The sequence below is a fragment of the Pararge aegeria genome, chromosome 8 (genome assembly GCF_905163445.1).
Source record: "Pararge aegeria chromosome 8, ilParAegt1.1, whole genome shotgun sequence".
Taxonomy (NCBI): Eukaryota; Metazoa; Arthropoda; class Insecta; order Lepidoptera; family Nymphalidae; genus Pararge; species Pararge aegeria.
The window spans coordinates 1,946,781-1,968,474 of NC_053187.1; the positions used below are offsets into that span (position 1 = coordinate 1,946,781).

Here is a 21,694-nt window from a genome sequence, read left to right on the forward strand (position 1 = left end):
TGAATACAGATTTTTGCGGTCGCGCACATCTAGATACAAGTATTGTTATATTGTGTTGATTTACAGAAGCTTCGTTGGTTTTGTGTTTTTTACAAATATTTGAATAGACATCTCATCATGTTTCTTTTTTTTGTTTTCAGTTTCGTCATTGTTAGTTAATGTGTGGTTAAGTTGGTATGTATTGCTTTTACTTCAAGCTAAGTATTAACTAACGGAGACAGTGATAACAAAAAATAAGCCTCAATTTGTACCTATATATTAATTTGTAAAATCTCCTTTGTACTGGCTTGTCTATCAATTATAATATGTAATGGCATTTGCTATTAAAGGTTAAGCGAGTTTTTACATTATTCTAGTACTATACGCTCAGTAGCATAACTTAAGTTATTTAATTCTTTTAAAATACAAAAGGTGGCATATAATAATGGTTTTTATTGGAAAGAGTGGCTTTTTCAAACACCTGCCAGTTAAATATGTCAGTTGCCAGTTAAATGTGTTTAAAAGTAATACAGTCTCCTAAGAAAGTTTCTTGTGTCGAGGAAGGTTAAAGTCCTGGCTTTTACTGCCTCGTCCGAAAGTCAACCATGACTTAGATGATTTATTTAGTACCTAATACTGGATTAGTTCATACAATATTCATATTTCTGAGGTTACTTCAGTGACTTTGCATATTCCTTACGCCAGTACATCATCTATAATGACCGGAATCTTTGGTTTAACGTCCTTTCCGATGCAAGAAGGGAGGGTAAATTTACCCGATAAATTCGTACATCAGTTTCCGACTTGGACCAAAGCAAATTATTTGTACTTTGTACTTTTGTAATTCATAATAGATTAAAACACTATGATTAAAATCAAGAGATAAAACTTTTTTTCTTCCTACGCGAGGTTTGTGGCTAACCACTGATTAATTCTTGGATGAATATGTAGATCAATAGTCCAAGGTTAGTATTGAATGTCGTCGTTGATAATACCATATAACTTATGTTGTTATTTATATTATATTTTGTATTATTAGTATTATATACTGTGAATTTAAAAAGGAGATCCCGGGTTCCACGCTCAGCAGGGGTTCTGAATTTCCTTTTTCTGGCCTGAGACTTGGGCCGTGGATAGTTAGCACCCTACCCATAAAGACGTGCCGCTAAGCGATTTAGTGTTTAACGCGTAGAAACCTATTAGGGGTATAACTACCATATTCCCTAACAGGTTAGCCCGCTACCATCTCAGACTGCATCATCACATACCACCAGGTGAGATTGCAGTCAAGGGTTAACTTGTAGTACCTATATCCAGAAGCGAAAGTCCATCGGTGAAAATTATGATGTACAAATATACATTTTAAATGTATCCAAAAGGGATAGGCATCAGCTGACACAGTTTTAATTCGTATCCTGTATTTATCATGCAGGCTAAAAAGTTTCATTTTCCCCACTTTATGCAACTATTCAATAATTTCACCGGATTATATTATGTCAGTATGATTCATGCGATATTTGGAAAATTGCGTAAAAGAATACAAAACAAGATTATTATCGTTTTTGTAAATAGCTTTTAAAGTCTAAACAAGTATAACACAATCGTCAACCGACGATACCATCCAAGTAAAATTGATCTTTGCACAACCAAAATATTACTCTTTGATAAAAAGCAATCTATCTATCTATTAAAGATATGGTTAATCTGAGTACTTTTGTTTCATTTCAGAAAGTAATTATAAATGCCTTCGACTTCGTTTGCCAAGATTCACTACTGATGTTGTTTTGTCGTCTTCTGTCTTCTCGCTTCTTGCTGCCTGGATTATATTCAGTATTGCAACTTACATGCTTATAATTTTACGAAAAATTGTTCCTGTCTCAATTCTGATTCATGATTGTGTAACAAAAACGAGTCACTGTTTCATTACACTTTAAGTGATCTATCAAAGTTATTAAAGTTTCCTCCATGTAATATAAGTGCTAATAAAATTATTATTAGTAAGCTACTTAACGGTACGCCCACAAAACATCTGTACTACAGAATTATTTGCAAAGAAACCTCAAGTATAATGCATTTCGTATTACTTGAAAGTGAGAGAATTATCGAACCGATAAACGATACGTTAATAACAGAAGCCGATCCGTTCTTTTGTGCCCTTTTGTTACTCGTAACGCACAATGCAGTTGTAAATTTTTGGATTCTAAACTCCACAATGTTCTCGTCATCAATCTATGAATCCGTTGTAACTTGAAGCGGGGTCTTGGGATCTTTTGTACCTGCTCCGCTCCTCAGCCCTTTGTGCTACCCCTGACATGTGCGGGGTTGCGACAAAAACTGCCTTGCGTAATATCTGCCCCGACGTCTGCGATGATGTGAAAATAATACGGGAGAATGTACGACGCAATATTACGTCTCCTATTTCCCTCCAATATACCAGCCGGAAAGATTTTAATCTCGGCTAAAACGTTTTTGTAGTATCCTCAGATTTACGACTAATCAATGGAGATTGGGCTATTTCAGAAAACTATATATATTTTTTCTTAGTGGCCCTTTGCTCCTTTCTCCGAGGGTTAGGTATATTTTCTACGTTTTAAGTAAAAATGCACATTCAAGTTCATTTTAATCTTTACCTTAGAGTTGGATCCCATATAAAAAAAAAATTCAATGAAAAGAGGAGAAGTTAATATTTAACTTCTAAAAGTTGATCAAGATCATAATGTCGATAAACCTTGACTAAAATATAGTACGGTAATACAATATTAACACAGTATAATATATAAATGCTCTAATCAGGATGATTTTTTGAGTTTTAATTAATTTTGTGGTAGATGTTGCACTGGAACGCAAAGAGACAATATTGTGGTTTAATAGACTGATTAGATAATTTAGAATTAGATCATAGCTTGTATGAAAGCTCTCTTCAGTAATTACAATCCGAACTTAGCGTTTTTGTTATAGTTGTTACAGTTTAACAGCTAATCTAATTTTTGGATTGTGGATCTTCAACGCAAGACTATTAAGTTTGTCTCCATTTGGGCTATTTTTAGAAATGTCACCCGCAACCTTCGCTCCACTTACTTCTAACACGTCGTTTCTCGTAAGCCCTTGACATGCATTAACACTTAACTGACGTGCACTTTTTGCTGTCTCTCCAGATGTGTGTGTGTCATTAAAATCTTCTATGGGCTGGCACCAAAAAGATCAAAAGTTATCTCCTCAGTTGAAGAGACTCCCTTGTCCCGTCCCCCTCCATTCCCAATTCCCCTCTGTTTGGAACAGTTAAGGCAGTCGAATCGCGTCCACGGCGGGAGACGGACGTGTCGGTTTTACGGGAACTCTCGTTCTCGAACTCGCGTATTTGTGGAAACTGTTTTCATTGGTGTCATTTGCATACGTGAAGTGAAATCTGATTAAGTTACGGTGTGATGTGAATTTGTACTATTTACCTGACTAAATAAATTGGATTCGGTGAATAATTAGTGTCTACCTAATTTATCAGTGTTTGTTACCATTTGGATTTTGGAATTTATGGTGTAAGTTATATTATATTATTTCAATCTATTTATATACATTATTTGACTTCATTAGATGTATTATGGTTTTTTTAAGTTTTTTTTTATTTATAGTAATCCATATTTAATACGTCTACGTTTATACAAGCTGTATACAATAAGAACCATAGGGCTCTCTACAAGCATACTTTGGTGTTTTAAAAGTGCCTTAAAAGATGGCATACCATTTAAAATAAACGTTTGATATTTTTTCAAAAAAAGTTGTTTAATATTAATGGTTTCGAAAAATTACCATCTATTTATCGTTTTAAAAGAATTTTATTATTTTCTAATTTCGTTGTTTCTTTAATAAGTATAATAAAGGGTTCTTTGATTGAGCCTTTAGTGAGTTGCAACGGTTATTAACGATTAGTAGCACCTTTCTTATGTAGTAACTTACTTTATTGTCCCATTAAATCGTTTGTTTATTTTCTTTTATTCAACGCGCGTACGTTAATTTGGCTTAATTGTTTTTCAGTAACTTTCTGAAAACTTTTGTTCAGCTATTATTTGACTATCCAGATGAAAGAATACCTACTTGGCACAGTTTGTTGTGCGTTTCTCTTCAAACTGGAATGTGATTGCCAACATAATTGCGGGATTTACTTTTAAGTTAGATGATAGGTACGTAATTTTTATCACGTTACTAAAATGGAGAATTATATTTCGGAATCAACTCATTAAAAGTGTTAATAAAAGGCCTATTTTCTGTTACAAATTCAATTTGACTTTTAATTTAATAGCAGTTGTCTGCAACTTTTATTGTTTACAATAACTGTTTTCCCGCGGGACTAATAAGGTGTTTAATCGTCCCGAGGTAAAATATAGTTAAGTATATGATCCCATTGTCTGTCGACCTATGCCGTTCAATTAAATATTCTAGGCTCGAACTTAAGTATTGTTACTATAGATCTCAGATTCAAACTTCCAACCGCCATTCCAGCATAGAGCTTGAATAAGTAAAGGGAAATTTTCCTAAAATTCCGTGTAAGCTAGTTTTATCATTCAATTTAAAATGAATTACGTATTCCTTCAGAAGTTATGTTAGTTGGAAGATGGTTTTTTAAAATCTTCACAGAATGTAATTGATATCAAAAGGTTGGTAGAACCTTTTAAAAATAAGATTTTGGTCTGATTTACATTTTACTGAGTTTTATAAAGTAACATCGCAAAAAAAAACGAAATGGCTACCAGAAATAGAACCTTTCTGAGAATAAGTCTCATTTAGGGTTTAAAAAGTAACCCATCAATCATAAAGAGTTATAAAGTAACATACAGACAGTACGCATCTACCAACCAAGAAGTTTTAATTTACACTCCAATTATAAGCTATTAATATTTATGAGGGATCGTTAATTTGAATAACAATAACAATAGCAAATTTTTTTGCATATGAATAATAATAGCCACCTGAGGTAGAGTTTTTGCTCACGAAAGTAATAGTTTTTGTTAGATTTATCGTTATGATTTAAAGATTTTACGTTGACCCGGGGTATTAAAATAACTAAATGTATTGCAAATATTGGATATTAGCAAGCGTTACTTTGCGGAATTCCATGATATCTTTACTATGAACATTAAGCTATATTTGCTACTAGATAGCTGTTGCCCAGGACCTCGTCCGCGTTTACTTTTGTTTTAAAGCGTATTTAAGATTGTGTATTCTAAAAAAAAATATCGGGTGTAGTTTTTAAAAATAACTTTTTCTATTACGCGTGATTCTAAAACGAAATGTTTTGTTTTGTAGTAGTCCTTACATTTTCAAAACTCGCGATAATTTGAATTAAAATAAAAATCCAATTGGAATAAAAATAAAAAATGTATTTTACTGCTATATAAGTACCGTTGATGATAAAACTATTTATTTGAATAAGAATCAATACTGCGATAATAATGTAACGCACTTTTGTTTTTAGATGCGATTGAATAAAAATTTTCGAACACTTGATCTTCTAGTGCGGTTTCACTATGATAAGTAGGTACTTTAATTATGTATCACATATTTTTTATGTGACATCAATAGTTTTCTCAGTGCACACCGAGTTATAAATTTTATAGGGAAAAAATTGCTATGTTAAAAATTGTTATTGCAATTTTATTATGGATCTCCGACTTTTTTGAATTTAAAGTACAGGCTATGGTTTTGTTGAGATAGTTTAGCTTTCTTTTAGAAGAAATGATTTAAAGCAATCCAGCACTTTCGGAGCCTATTACTCAATAGGCTAACAAAGAAAAAAATAAAAAATTCTTTCCTCTTTATTAAGTATAGAAAACCCACGAACATATTATTTTCTTATAAGTTAATAATATTTATACATTAGTTAATGAGCATTAATTGATTGATATATAAGATTGCAGTGAAATTATAACTCTAAGTTGAAAAAAAACATAAGACTAGTTTGTTGCAAATAAACTTATTGAGAGACATTTAAACAACAATCTTATTTTTTTTTAAATCTCTGCAGCTTTGTTATCATTGTATGTAGTCCGACATAAATCTGTCTTGTTTTAATTCTTAGTAAAGTCTGACATAGTTCAAGTAAAAATACCTACGCTATGTTGATAAAAATAGCTTGGATAGCAATATTTCTGTATGTCTTCAATTTGTAATTTATGTGGAGTAAAAATACTTTATTGCATTATCTAACCCTAAGTTACTTTATTCCACCATCCCAGTTTTCGTACTTTGCCTTTCGCAGTAGTTCCATACTACTTACGAAAATACGGTCCATATTAGTTATATAAATTTCTACAAACTGCTTCTTGATATTTAATATAAGTTTAATGGTTTAATAATAAGAACTGACGCAGAAGCATTTCTTGATAAATAAAGATTTATAGACTTATGTCAGCGATAAGAAATTCGGTCACAAAGTTATCGATCGATACTAAATAATAATTATGTTGTTTATTTTCAGTGTAAAAGCCTATAGAAATGAGAAATAAGTATTTTAATTTTAGTTATATAAATTATCTGAACTTAGGTGTTTTTCGTTTACAAGTCCTTTTGAATCCTGAGAGTTTATTGTGTAAGTACCTGCTTCGTACTGGTTACATCGATAACTAAAATATTATTTATCCGTTAAAACCATACGTAGTACACAAGCCTCTTTGGAAAATTAATAAATTATTTAACAGTTTAGCACCATTTACATTACCTACTCTCAATAATTAGGAAAATCCAAATAATAGGTATTGGTCATCTGAATACTCCAAATCGCGATGCGTGCCGTGTGAAGAGGCGTGACTTTGAAGAGGCCGACGCGACGCCCGACTTTTAGCATTAGCTAGCGGCCGCTTTTAAAGCGAGTTATTCGAAAGAACGAACTTTACGCGTGTTGGTTATTTAGGGGAATTTTAGCTGAAACGGAAATCGCTATGCAATTGGAAATCAGAAAACTAATCCACAGCTGTTTTTAGCGTAAAATTTGTGGTATTAAGAAGTGCGCAAGTTTTGTCTGTTTTTTTGGAATGGAGTTTTGGATTCTTAATTAATCAAAACAAACGCGGGTGAAGAATCAGGAAACATGATAAAATTAGACCTACAAATTTACTACAGTCAAAGTCAAATATGTCTTTATTCAAATAGGCACATAGATAGAAATTTTTATGCGTACATAAAATGCAAAATATGTACATAGGAGTGAGATGATGATGATAACTACATTCGTAAACTTAAAAAAAACTTAAAACTTCCAGATATGTATGATGACTAAACAGAAAAAGAAATCTCCAAAAAGCTTACCTAATCTTAACTCCACCTTTTCTTTTTACGACTTACGAGACCGCCGTTTGATGGGAGCTCCTCATATCAGATAAAACGCACCCATTATGCGTTTCAAAAAATAGGTTAATGCGGTACCCGCATTATGATGCTTAGTCACGTGGTGATGGGAGCTGATAGGAGAGAAAAAAATCTCTAATAAGGCGCCTGTACGAGTAGAGATACGTGAGAGATTCAAATTGTCATTCAATGCTCATTATTGCCAACAAAAGGTTTTTTTTGGTAGCGATTTACATAATATGTAAGCTTATAGCAAAATCCTAATACAACGTGAACAAACATTTTATTAAGTCACATTGTATTTTACACAGTTTCATTCATTTCTATGCATTTCTTAGAAATCCAAAGATAATTGGTTTTTATTTTTTTCATGTTTTTATTCAACTACAAGTTAGTCCTCGGCTGCAATCTCACCTGGTGGTAAGTCAGACGCAGTCTAAGAAGGTAGAGGCTAACCTGTTAGGGAGTAGGGCAGTCATACCCCTAATCAGTTTCCACGCGCATCGGAACACTAAATCGCTTAGCGGCACGTCTTTGTCAGTAGAGTGATGACTAGCCACGGCCAAAGCCTCCCACCAGACCAGAGAAAATTCCCAAATTGCCCCTGCAGAGAATCGAACCAGGGACCTCCTGTTTTAATTCATAGCGCTCACAATTGCGCCAGAAAGGGCGTCAACAATTAACCGTAAAATTTACCATCCAATAAGCTGAAGCGGTGATAGCCCAGGTCTTTGGCATCCCGTTGGGGGGGGCAGAGTTCGAATCTCAGCACCTCTTACTTTTCTTAGTTATGTGCGTTTTATAGCAATTAAAATATCACTTGCTTCAACGTCAAGGCAAACATCGTGAGGAAAACTGCATGCGAGAGTTCTCCATAAAGCTTTCAAAGGTTTGTGGAGTCTACCAATCCGCACTGTGCCAGCTTGGTGACCTAAAGCCTTAACCCCCCTTCATTGTGAGTGGAGAATTGTGCCCTGTGGTGGGCCGGTAGTGGGTTGATCTGATGATGATGATGATGATGAAACAGATAGCTCAAATAATACAAACGTGATAAAAAAGGCTAGATTCTGTTGTATGGTAGATAATATCAAAAACTTAAGAACCCGCCTCAGTTACGCAAGGTTATAAATAAGAATGTAGGGAGAAGTTACTGCCATGTAAATTATTACCATTATTTTTCGGCGACTCTGTTGTAAAACTTTATTTCTCCTACTTACAATAAAACTTAATTAGTTTTCATTACATTCCTCCGCCCGCGTATAACTCAAACTTAAAAGATAGACATACGCTGTCGCGGATTTGTTTTTTACAACTTTTAAAGGAGAGCCACTTAGTGTTATATAACTTTATCGAAACTTTAACCGTCAACGCAGCGATTGTCCATCCTATTTGACCCAGCGTGATGATATTATAGCCTTCCTCGATAAATTAAACACTAGAATTTTTTTTCAAATCGGATCAATAAATAGTTCCTGAGATTATCGCGTTCAAGTAAACAAAAAAACTTCAGCCTTATATATTAGTATAAGATAAGCCATACCAGCAAAATATCTAAACAATGGTGAAAACTAAATCAAAATCTGTTACTTGGTTTAAGAGGTTAGAGGATAAGTGCGGTGAATACGCAAGTGAACCCTGTGAACCCTCTCACTTATAGGTCTATCGAGGGACACACAGAGTTTTTAGTGGTCGCAAGTCCCACATAACTACTCCGTTTCCCCCAACAGATTGTGCTATGCGTCAGACATTTTCTCTGTATAAAAAAAGAAAAAAAACCGACAGAATTTGAAAGCGACTTTGTTGTAAACTATAAAATCATAATACCTTTCTTAGTTTTGTATTTTTTGTGTCTTAGACTAGAGCACTTAGCACCCTTTTAGCGAGAAAATTTTAAATATATCAGTTTTCTATATCAAGCAATCACGTGTTCTCTATATCATCTTTACAAAGATGATATAGAGAACACGTGATTGGTTATCTTAAGATATTATTTTGACCATTAGCTGATGCAACATCAACTTAACCTTTTCCAAACACATGTTTCCCAATTAGCAATTAAGAAACTAACAAAAAATGTACTTACAAAAACTAGTAGACATGATTAGACGATTACAAAATTGTATATGCTTTAACAAATCACCAATAAAACCTTGGGATTACAACAGCCCTATAACAGCTTTAAGCTCTTTTATTATTTCATGCAAGTTACATGTACGAGTAGAGTGGATAGCACGCCGAAGGCTGTTTGATCGTATGTAAGGCCTTATTTGTCATGAACAAAGATTAATATCTCTCATGATTGTATTGTATGTAGTTTTTTGCCCTACGATTTATCGTATCATAAAGTCATACCATAAACTTAACGGCCGATTGGCGCAGTGGGCCGCGACCCTGCTTTCTGAGTCCAAGTCCGTGGAATCGATTTCCACAACTGGAAAAGGTTTGCGTTATGAACATAAATGTTTTTCAATGTGTGGGTAAATTAGATGTATATTTTAAGTATTTTAGAACATCATTCATCAAAATATTCAGCAGTCATCTTAGTTCCCATAATTCAAGCGTCAATGTTTCTAAAATTATGTAATTAGAGTCTGGAATAATCATATATATATGTTATAATTCAAGCGTCAATTATGGGTACTAAGATGACTGCTGAATATTTTTATGAATAATATACATAAATACTTAGAATATACATACAAACTCCTACAACAACTATCGTGAGAGATGGCCAGTAGTATATATATATAAATATATATATATATATATTATATATATATATATATATATATATATATATTAATCATCAGCAGTTGCAGATGCTAAATTAATTTAGATCCTTCCTTAGATTGAACATATATTTAAAAAAAATAATATAAAGATACAATATTTTATTTAAAAAAGTGCTAACAAAAGAGCTTCAACACAATAAATATTGAATATAAATAATGAAACACCCTTCGCTGTACCTAAAATATGAACTTTACATATACAACATTTTTATGCAACAGAGAATCACACTTCACTTTGATTTTATTTTTCTTGCATAGTTTACGATTACGAGTTGGAAAAAAATGGGCAAATTAACAGTGTTAGTGTGCCGCGTTAACTTAATGAAGTTCAGATCTTTATATAATTTGAATTAATTATGAATTCCGACCAGTGGCCAGTGGGTGAATACTAGTTATATTTATTGAGTTGTGATAGACTTGTATTAAGAGCTTTGGCCTCCAATTTATGGTGTAGTATGTTGGAGCAGATCACAAGATTCTGGACTCCATTCCCGATTCGGGTCAAAACTTGCTAGTTCAGAAATTATCAACAGCATCCCAGAGTTAGGAGGTGACTTCGTCTCCCGTTCTTGGGACAGCACGGTAAAGCAGAAATCTTATAGAGTCTGCGTCAGCAGTTAAAATGGGTAAAGGAAATTGTAAAGGTAATAAGGCTCATGGGGAGGCTTCGGCTAGTTATCACACATCATCACACATCATTACACACCACACACAGACGAGCCGCCAAGCGATTCGGCCGGAACCGCTTGTACGATGTCTCGTAGAAACTATTGAATCGAATCGTAATCGGGCCGTGTTATATAAAAGCACCAAACTATTCACATGCATTTTATTCTCATTGTTGAATGTTTGTAACATACAGCTAATTGGGAATTCACGCTTGATTATCTTTTGCTATGTCACGTGGATCAGTGAACCTTTGATGAAGGACGTGTGAACATTCTCTGTAAATTCATTTAAAAATATTAAGTGGCGAAATATTGAAATCAGCATCTAAATTATCGGTTACCAATATATCTGATCAATTCTACCGGCTACTGAGTCCAGGCGTTGATTGGTCTTGATAGGTGTCAGGCACTTAAAGACTAGGTTTCATTTTAATACTAGAGTGAGCTATGCGTGTTAATTACTAGTTGTAAATGTTCATTTAATGGCGCCAGCAAACTTTATTGCCTTTTTTGTTGTTATAGAACAACTTAATTAGGCCTCGAAGGACGTTGGTCTAGTGGTTAGCATGTTCCACTAAAGATCACGAGGTCCAGTGTCCGAATCCCAGATTGGGGCAAAAATTATACAAGTTACAACAACTTTTGTAATCTTTGGCCTAAGCTGCCAAAAGATTTAGGGCTAAAATTATATCATTGTATATTACAAAAAATTGACAGTGTCGTTGTCGTCTCCGTCTACCCTCCTCCCACCCTTGTATTGAAGCGTTAAGCTGCTGTGTATTATTACTTACTTTTGGTAATAGTCGTTAAAGACCACGAACCCGTTTTGGAGCAGTGTGGTGGGTTAATGCTCTTAAACCGTCTCACCAATGAAAGACGAGGCTTGTGTCCAGCAGGCGGGCGTTCATAGGATGATGATAATTACAAGTACACGTGATATTAGTGTTTTTTTTTAATTAATTTTTTTAATCTCACAAGCCCGTCAAGCAGGAGACAATTTTCTCCCCGGGGAAAGGATACAAATGTATCCTCTCCCACAGCTTTATCAAACCTCAGAGTCAAATAAACGGGGGTAAACTTCTCCTGTTCTATGTTCCCTTTAGCCCAAACACGACATCTGCTGTTACTTGACTGACGAAGTTACATTAAAATCAGTCCATCTATAGTGCTTCTATAACGCAGACACGCAGTAATACAGACACACAAACATTAATACAGAAGACTGATTCGCTGTAGATCTTTTAGTGACAGCTCGACCGGGGAAGTACCGCCATGCTTATTTCTACCGCTTTACAGCTGAAGTGCGTGGTTGCCGGTGAAAGGCTACCACCGGAGCGGAGTGAGGCTGCGGAGCCGAGAAACGGACTAATTTGGAGCGCAGTTGCGTACTGTGTCTGGTTCACTTAAGAGCAGCGGAGATTTTGTGCAATCCTATTGGTTAAGATTTCTCCGTTTCTCGTCTCCGCTGCCTCGCTCCGCTCCGGTGGACTGGCAGCCTAATTGCTGGACCATGAGGCTTAATGCCTACGCCTCAAATTGAGGGACACAGGTTGGCAAGTTGCAAGACGTGCTTCTTGCATGCCCTGTAAAGAGTCACTGTTTATTAGCGATGGTGTCCACTTACCATTAGATAGGCCATCTGCTCGGTCCGTCAATTATTCATTATCATCATTTCAATTCCATTACCGGCCCATGACAGGGCACGGGCCTCCCATCACGCTGGCCCAGTGCGGTTTGGTGGAAAATCGTCAATTACTACTATAATATAAAAAAACGCACATACCCAGTCACACATTCATTCAGAAACATCTGTATAATATGGATATGTGAACTATTTTTCTGTGATGTTATAAATTACTTTTTGCCTAACTCATTTTGTACCTCATCAGCTTGAGCGGTAATATGAGACGTTATTAAACATGCAAAAGCACGGAGGTTGTTCTCGGAGGCCGATAAGGGCGACGGAAGTTCGCCTTATCTCAAATAAAACAAGCTGCCTTTGGGACATGTTCTGCTCCCTCTGCTTATTATATTTTAAGGCAAATAGGCAATAAAGTCGAGCATTTTTTGCCTACATCGCCTAACTACTTGCAGATAAAGATCTCAGTACGTCTATCATATTAGGCTCTTATGAATACGTAGCGATCTTTTTTAACCAGAATGAAGCAAAATTGGAATGTAATGCTTCTATTAGTCTTTTGTGAAATCTCTTTAGTTATGAAAATTAAGCTTAATTTGCTATAGTCCGCGAAAAGCAGGAGAATCTGTATGGTGTAATTTATAATTTCTTAAATTCTTATACTCCACACCAAACAGATCTTCGGCAATGTACCCTCTACGCACGTTTTCCTCCGAAACCGGAGCATCCTCAGGAGATGTTCTGTGAAATCTGTGATGTCTTTTGTGAAATCTCTTTAGTTATGAAAATTAAGCTTAATTTGCTATACTTCTCTAAAAACAAGAGAATCTGTTTGGTGTAATTTATAATTTCTTCAACGCTTATACTTCACACAAAACAGATCTTTGGCAATTTACCCTCTACGCACGTTTCGCTCCGAAATCGGAGCATCCTCAGGAGATATTTATTGACTTTACAATGAATAATTGTTAAGTCACTTAACCTGCTGCACTTAGATGCTCCGGGGAGCGAAACGTGCGTAGAGGACAAAAAAAACACATAAATATATTATATAAATATACTACGTACAACAATACACACATCGCAAGCTAGCCCTAAAATAAGCGTAGCTTGTGTTATGGGTACTAAGATGACTGATAAATATTTTAATGAATAAAATACATAAATACTGATAATATTTACATATAAACGGCCAGACACTGAAAAACATTCATGTTCATGACACAAAAAATTCCAGTTGTGGGAATCGAACCCACGGCCTTGAACTCAGACTGCAGGGTCGCTGCCCGCTGCGCCAATCGGCCGTCATAGGAAGAGAAATACTAAAAGCTTTAATAAAAAAAGTACGAGAGCAGGAAAGGTTTTATTAAACAAAAAGAAAACCCAAATACTGCTGCGCATATTTAAAACCTTGTTATTGCTTCATATTTTTACATACTCACGCTCGGAAGCCGTAGAGTTTTCCAAGTATATCTCGTCCCCAGTACGAATTATTCCAAAGCAAACCAGTGCTCTTGTTAAGTTTAATATTGTCGCTTGGCTGGTTCAAGTGGCTTTTTTTAAAACTTTCCAATTTTATTTCTATTAAGCAAACCGAGTTTTCCAAACTTGCAAGTTTTTAGCCTGAGGAATTTAAATATTGAGGAAATTTTTTAAATTTAATACCAAAGCACTTCGTTCTTTTTCCGTACAAGTATTAGTAAGGAAATAAATTAAGTAAAACTTGAGGATTGTGATTTTGTAACAGTTAGCAAAGTATGTAATCTACAAAACTATTTTAGATAGAAATATGACGTAGTGAATAGGCAGTTTACGTAGGTCGTTTTTTTTTTAAGTTTCTTAGTATTTTCCTTCTTTAATACGCCTTTATAATGATTTGGTATCAAGTTATCGTAATATTGACATTTTTAACAAAAGGATAAATATTTTTTTAAATCAAATTATGAAGCACTATTCCACATTATGTTTAGGTAAATTATCTGTATATTATTTTTTAAGTGTTTCTTTTTTGTTTCAACTTTAATTTTATCTTAACTTTTTTTTTAATTTAATTTCAAGTTGTGTACACATAATTTGGGTTGTAGATTACAACAAACTTCTTATTACTTATATTAAGATCTACTTTTAGTTATTACCTGTATTTTGTACGTAATAACAATAAGTAAATACATTATAAACTTTATTTTAATCCATACAACATTAAATTACAAATCATTGATACTAATAAAAATAGGAATTCAAACAGCAATTAAGAACGTAATTTCATATAGCGTTATATCGCTATCGTTAGGTATTATATTATATATAGTCATAGACTTATACTCAGGAGAGCTGGGCCAGCAAACAACTCTTACGTAATTGTAGTTCAACTTAACTGACTAACAAAATTTTCATGGGACTTATCTTTATCATCATCACCTCAACCAATTGACGTCGACTGCTGGACTGCTGGTATTTTGTAGGGAGTTCCACCTCCATCCATACAAAGATTTGCCCGGGTATGACCACGCTGGGCATGCGTTGGTCATCGCAGGGCTAGACTGATCGCACCGACGTCGCTGCTGCCCGACACCGGTCTGTGCCATTTATTCAGTCTGGCCAATTTGAAGTGGTTATACCGCCACTTGTCGGTCGCCAGAGCCTCGTTGGTTAGACGGCAGGGTGCACCACGTGCAGGTGAGGTTGGTATTTTGGAAGGCTGACTGGTACTAACCTCCCACTTACACCCCTTTATAATTGATATAGACATTTTAAAGAAGTATTTAATTTAACGAATATTTAAACTATAGAAATGATTACCATTATATTTGATTCACTTTGAATTTAAATATTGGTAAGAAGAAGCTATATTATCGTTTTTATCGTTCTTTTATCTTGTAATGAGGCCCGCTTCAGCGGATGCACTTCGACCCTTCAAGATCTTTTGTGCTCTTTTTATCATTCTTAGTTTTGGATTACCTAGTATGGGAATCGAACCCGGGATCTCCAACTTAAAACTACAGCACTCACCGCTGCGCCAGGGAGGTAAAAATAATAAAAAAAAAAAAATTAAGATAGTTAAATTATTAATTTGGTGACATAAGAAACTCTTATGTCGAGTTTTCGGAACATTGATAATACAGTCGTTTTGTGTAGCAGAAAAAAAAAATATTCGCATAGGTAGCTAATTGTAAGTGTATATTTAAATTGTTTTCAAAGTAACGATACATCAGGTAGATAAAAAAGGCGGTTGATTTTTATAAATATACTACGTACAACAATACACACATCGACATCTAACCCCAAAGTAAGCATAGCTTGTTTTATGGGTACTAAGATGATGGATATATTTATGAATAATATACATAATTACTTATAATAATACATATAAACACCCAGACACTGAAAGCATTCATGTTCATCACCCAAACATTTTTCAGTTGTGGGAATCGAACCAACGGCCTTGGACCCGGAAAGCAAAGTCGCTGCCCACTGCGCCAATCGGCCGCCCGTTTTGGTGTAATGTAGGCATTTGCATACGTGTACGTAGTATTAAGATTTTAATTTCATTGTAATAAAGAAGCAATGAATAAACAATATCAAAACAGCTACTACGGTAGGGTTTACCACAATGGAGTCCATAAAGAGTTTGTATAAGATAAATTTAACTATAGAGCGATAAAATTTCACCGTTGCCATACCGCAATACAACCTTACCCGTTTTATCCATACAAGGTAACAACTTCTAAAACTAAACTTTAATATTTACTTTGCAATTTGCGAACGTTCAGTCCATGTCCATAACTAGTTGGACTAATGACTAGAAAGTTAAGCAAATTGTAGATTTTACGGCTAATTCCATTTACAATGACTGCTTCATCAATATTTTAACAGCTTAAGTGGTTTGGTTTCTGTTGTTAAAGTCTTAAGTAAAGGCTAAGCTTTAGTTACGAGAGTAATCCTTATCTAATCCGTAATATTATAATTCGCTACGTAATTTAACGAGATTTTTAGAATTTAATGGCCTGAAGCGGTGATAGCCCAGTGGGCAGGCTTCAGCTACACTTCGGGGGGAGAGGGGGGTACCAGCACGCGCCTCTAACTTTTCTAAGTTATGTGCGTTTTAAGGAATTAAAATATCCAACGCTTAGCGGTAAATATATTAAATGTAATATACGTTACTTTTTTTTTATAAATTTATTAAATTTATCATCCCTCTAAGTGTAGGTAAAAACACACTAATAAAATTAAGGTTCCTCTTTATCGCGGGAAAAGCAGATATTCCTCGCGGATGTAGGTACACACAGAATTCAGGACATACAGAAACCTTGTACACGGCTAATATTGAAGCATCAAAGACCACTCCACTTTAGTAATGTTTCTTGAACATGCGGTTAGTCACTTTATACGATATAGCAGTTGACAATAATTATTTTACCTGTAATGTTCTATACGTTTACTATAAAATGGGAAAATAGGAAAAAGTTTGTGAGCCAGCAACATTCTGCGGGTGTGCAGTGAGAAGTGCGCGGTACGTTTTCACTGTTAACACAATGAAGGCAATGATGGCTGAATGAGGGTTCTGTATAATCTTAATTCTGTGAAGGTACCTAATAAATTAGAGCAACTTCATAACATAAAGCTCCATGAATCACCTTTAATGCTGGTAACATATTAATGGCGTTTACACGAGCATTAATCAGTGTAATCTTTTCAACAGTGTTATCTGTGTCGTTATCGCTCGGGTAATTATGAAAGGCTTCGCTAGCTGCTACTGTGCTATGTTCATCAGATTTGAGATTACAGGACCGCCCACGTTTGTTTGCCTTTACATCATTTTAACCATGTTTTTCTGGGTTAATATTGCGTTTATGTGTATAGGTAATTGCAATTAGTATATAATTTTATTTTACAAGCTTGTTTTTACTTGCGATGTTTTTTGGTGTAGCTCAAACCATTCAACTGCACTTTAAACCTATTATCTTCCATCTATTGAGCTGAAATTTTGCTAACAAGTTTCATTTGGGTTACAAAACAGGGTAGATAAGTGTCATTATTCTGAATAAATAAAGAAATACTCTTTATTATCGTGGATCAATTATTTATTTTATGCACCCATGCTATCCAAATATTATGACAAAATTTTAAATAAAAATTTGTTCAAAAACATATGAAAAGAGAGTTCTATAAAAAAAAAATATTTTAATGGTAATGGAAATAGGAACTTGCTTTGTCAGGGACACAAGTTGTAGGTATATACCTTCTGTGGATAATATTTTGTGTTCCTATCTAAAACATCAACACTTTTTGTTGTTCAAATCCTCCCAAGCAATATTTTAAATAACACTCAAAAACAAACATACGCAATAAATTAATAAATTTACACCGCAGAGTTCATGTATTGCATTCCAGCATTTATTATTATTAACTCCCAAGTTGAACAGAGGAGCGGTTAGCATGTTACAATGAATCACATGATACTGGGATGATTCCCGGGTCGGGCGGGCTAAGAATGTTAACTCAGCAGTAGGCAAGCTAGGGTAGACTGCTGAGTTTCTTGCCAGCTTCTTCTCGGTAGAATCTGCCTTCCGAACTGGTGGTAGAGTCAATACAAACAGACAGACTTGACGTTTCCAAAGTGCTTATATTAGGCCTACTTGAAATAAATGAATTTTGAATTTAAATGATGCGCTAAGAAACGGTTTCACTAAAGGGTTGAAATGTTCGTAACTGCCAAACTCCTAACAGATTACCCCGCTTCCATATTAGACTGCATTATCATTTACCATAGTGAGAATGCAGTCAAGGGGTTTGGCATTAAACCCATAATTCTAATCGGTTTCTATGCGACATGGTACCGGAACGCTAAATAAAAGATATATTATGATGGTGATGGTAAAACGAACATCCTACTAAATTGGTTGAAGGTTTCTTCTCATATGTGAAGAGACCTCATAGTTTTAATAGAGTTATTAAGAGCTTAACAAGTATTTGTATAAAAATAAATCTGATTTATTTTTTAGAAAGTCAATGCATGCAATAAATGGATAAAGCTCGGAAAAAAACTATATGATTGTGTTTGTGAATGTTTTTTACTCCCGTTGATTGTACACTTCAATAAATTCCTGCGAGAATTATAGACCAGTAGCGTCAAAATTATTTACCGGCAAACTACAAACCAGTCCATTCCTGACCGTTCTGTGTCGAACTCTGTTATTTAACAATTCGAACGATTTCAAAGCTGTTTTACAACATTTCTTGCTCAAGCCCACAGCACTCGCTTATTTTTTTCCCCCAAAAGTTCCTATAGGGACCAATTAGTCACGGAGTGGTGCCATACAGAAATGCTTTCGTGGTAAAAGCTTGACAGATAATACGTGGCCTGTCTTAAGATTTAGGAAGCTATTATGTGAGAATATTAAGTTTGAATTTATGTTGTAAGAAATATATTTTGTTTAGATTCGACTCCACGTTACTATAATTGTTAATGCGAATGTGTATTTACCCAATTAAACTTTATACGTGGTAATCGTGGCAATTGTTATTGATGGCAGACGTGGCGTAAACGTGGAAGTAATTCTGACGGAGATTAACTTAGTGTTTACTTAGTATAGCCTGTGCCCCACGGTGTATTTAGGTTGATATTGATTGTGAGATTTATTCTTGGTTTTTAGTAAATTATGTTCTATATATTAATATTAATGATGGTAGTGTAAACTTTATGTTGTCCTTTTAAGGTTCTCCACAAAATGATATAATGGTACGTTCTGTCTATTTGTCTGTTTTTCCATCTGATAGTAACATAAAGAACACAGCATATGTAAGTAACTAATATTTTGTAATTGTATTTTTGTTAAACTTTTTATTATGTACATTTTAAGTGTCTTAAATAAAAATAAAATAAATAACTTATCCTATTGACGATTGTGATCAGATTTAAATTTATTGTTGTACTAGCTGTTGCCCGCGACTTCGTCTGCGTTTGATTTTGTTTTTAAAGTATTCAGTATCGCTAAGCCTTAAATGAGTATAGTAGTATATATACATATATATATATATATATATATATACTACTATACTATATAACATGTGACTGTCAATTAATTAAAGACAAATAATTTGCAATAAAATAAAATTGCGACTATAATTAAAGATCTAAGCTATCCTATCTCTTAAGTTGGAGCAGACTGCTCACGGTGTGCCAATTTAATTTAAAATCGGTTAAGTAGTTTAGGAGTCCATCGCGGACAAACATCGTGACAGGAGATTTATATATATTAAGATAAGCAAAAATCTATGCCAAAAATATATCAACACCGATATAAACAGGTCGAAAAACAGATCGGAATCAAAAAACAACAGTTCGATCTTATAATTAGATTAACTTGAGACGCTTTTCTTAGCCCAAAGCTCTATTCCTTGACAATTTAGCCTTTGATTGAAATCTCATCCGTTGGTATGTGATGATGCAGTCTAAGATGGTAGCGGGCTAGCCTCTTAGGGGTATAACAGTTATATTAAACTCATACCCCTGATCGGTTTCTTAAGTCAGCGTACCGGGACGCTAAATCGCTTAACGTAAGGCTTTGTTAGTTGCCAAACGGGTTGAATTTATAGGCCCATAGTGCTAACAACTTTGACGGCCGACTGGCGCAGTGGGCAGCGACCCTGCTTTCTGAGTCGAAGCCCGTTCGATTCCCACTACTGGCAAATGTTTGTGTGATTAAATGAATGTTTTTCAGTGTCTGGGTGTTTATCTGTATTATATAAGTATTTATGTATACTATTTAGAAAATTATTCATCAGTCACTTAGTACCCATAACACAAGCTACGCTTACTTTGGGGCTAGATGGCGGTGTGTGTAGTGTCGTAGTATATTTATTTATTATTATTTAACTGTGCCAGAAAGGTAGATGAAATAGAAAAATAACTATATCTGTTTATTTATACGGGCCTTAGATATTATTTGACAGAACCACGAAGCTCCGACGCTGGTTTGCGGGCTAACAACGAGTACATTTATTTACTTGTAATGTCATAAACTATTTTCCATGTACAGACGTGTCATGATTTACTGTGACTTGGGAAGTTTTCACAACGTTCCGTGTCAAAAGAACGTTTGACAATACGGCTAATAAAACACATTATGCCTGCAAGGGACATAATATAAGAGCTAGTGCCAGTTTCGTTGAAACTGATTAGATTGAACCACTTTATTCATTATCATGATAACATACTACAAAAGTAAACCTTGTAATTATAATTGGATAGGAGATACAAATTGTAGAACTGTATCATTTACACAAAAAAGATAATCTAAATAGGGTTTTTTTTCTCCTACACACTAGAATAGAACTATATTTTTTAAGTACTATTTTTACTCCCTTACATTATGAGGTATATACTCCCTTATATTATTACGGTAGGTATATTAATTAACCAAACCGGTATAAACTGTGTAGAAAGGCACATAAAATACATTAACCAATAAATTTATACTTCAGTTTTTTGTAAGTTGATGTTTTTATTCTGAGCCTGTTATTTAATAAAATTATATCTCTTTTTCCGGATCCTGTAACGTATGATATTTTGGATATATATCTCTCAGTTCCATTACACCTAGCTAAGTTTGGCTTCGAGGCCAGGGAGCATTTGGAACCCTTGTAGATTTAGTTTTAAGTTTACGAATGTAGTTATCGCCATCATTTTACTACTGTGTAGTCGTACTCATTTTTATGCAGTCTATCCATTGCAAGTGCAATTTATGTGAAACATTTGACTTTTATTTTAGACAGTGTTTTATTTTTATTAAATGATTTGATATTTCTATCTACATTATAAATATGCTATAAAAACGGTGTATGAACAATGATAATTAATATGCCACTGACTCTTAGACTGGCATTGTAGGCAAGCATGGGCCGGTTCTAAAGTAAAAAGGAAATAGTGTCCTTACCGCATTCAACACAGAATAAACGACTGTTGAATGCAATCGTTGAAATATGATCAAAGTAAACTCTAACTAAGTGTCTTTCTATTTTGTTGAGTCAACATTTTTTAGATACAATCGCCATGAATAAAACATAAGACTGTTTGTTACTTATATTTATTTATCCACTGACTCTGAAAAGACTGTATTCAAAATCAAATTCAAAATTTTATAAATTACTATAAATGATACTATAAGGATACCTTTAATTTAACAGTTTACGTGGGTACACATTTAATAAACAAAATAACTTAAAATTATATGAGGATAATGCTATGGCCGTAAAATCTTTACTGAATCTTACAATTTTAC

At 34.4% G+C, this 21,694-nt stretch overlaps 1 protein-coding gene across 1 annotated transcript in view; it reads left to right on the plus strand.

Moving 5' to 3' along the window:
- Nucleotides 1-3,295: 3,295 nt before the first annotated feature.
- The window catches only part of LOC120625935 (netrin receptor UNC5B-like), a 120,929-nt gene continuing 102,530 nt past the window's right edge, over nucleotides 3,296-21,694 (plus strand). Inside the window, exon 1 of the mRNA XM_039893207.1 lies at nucleotides 3,296-3,512. The gene's annotated coding sequence lies outside the window, so the exon portion shown is untranslated. The remainder of the gene's footprint in view (nucleotides 3,513-21,694) is intronic.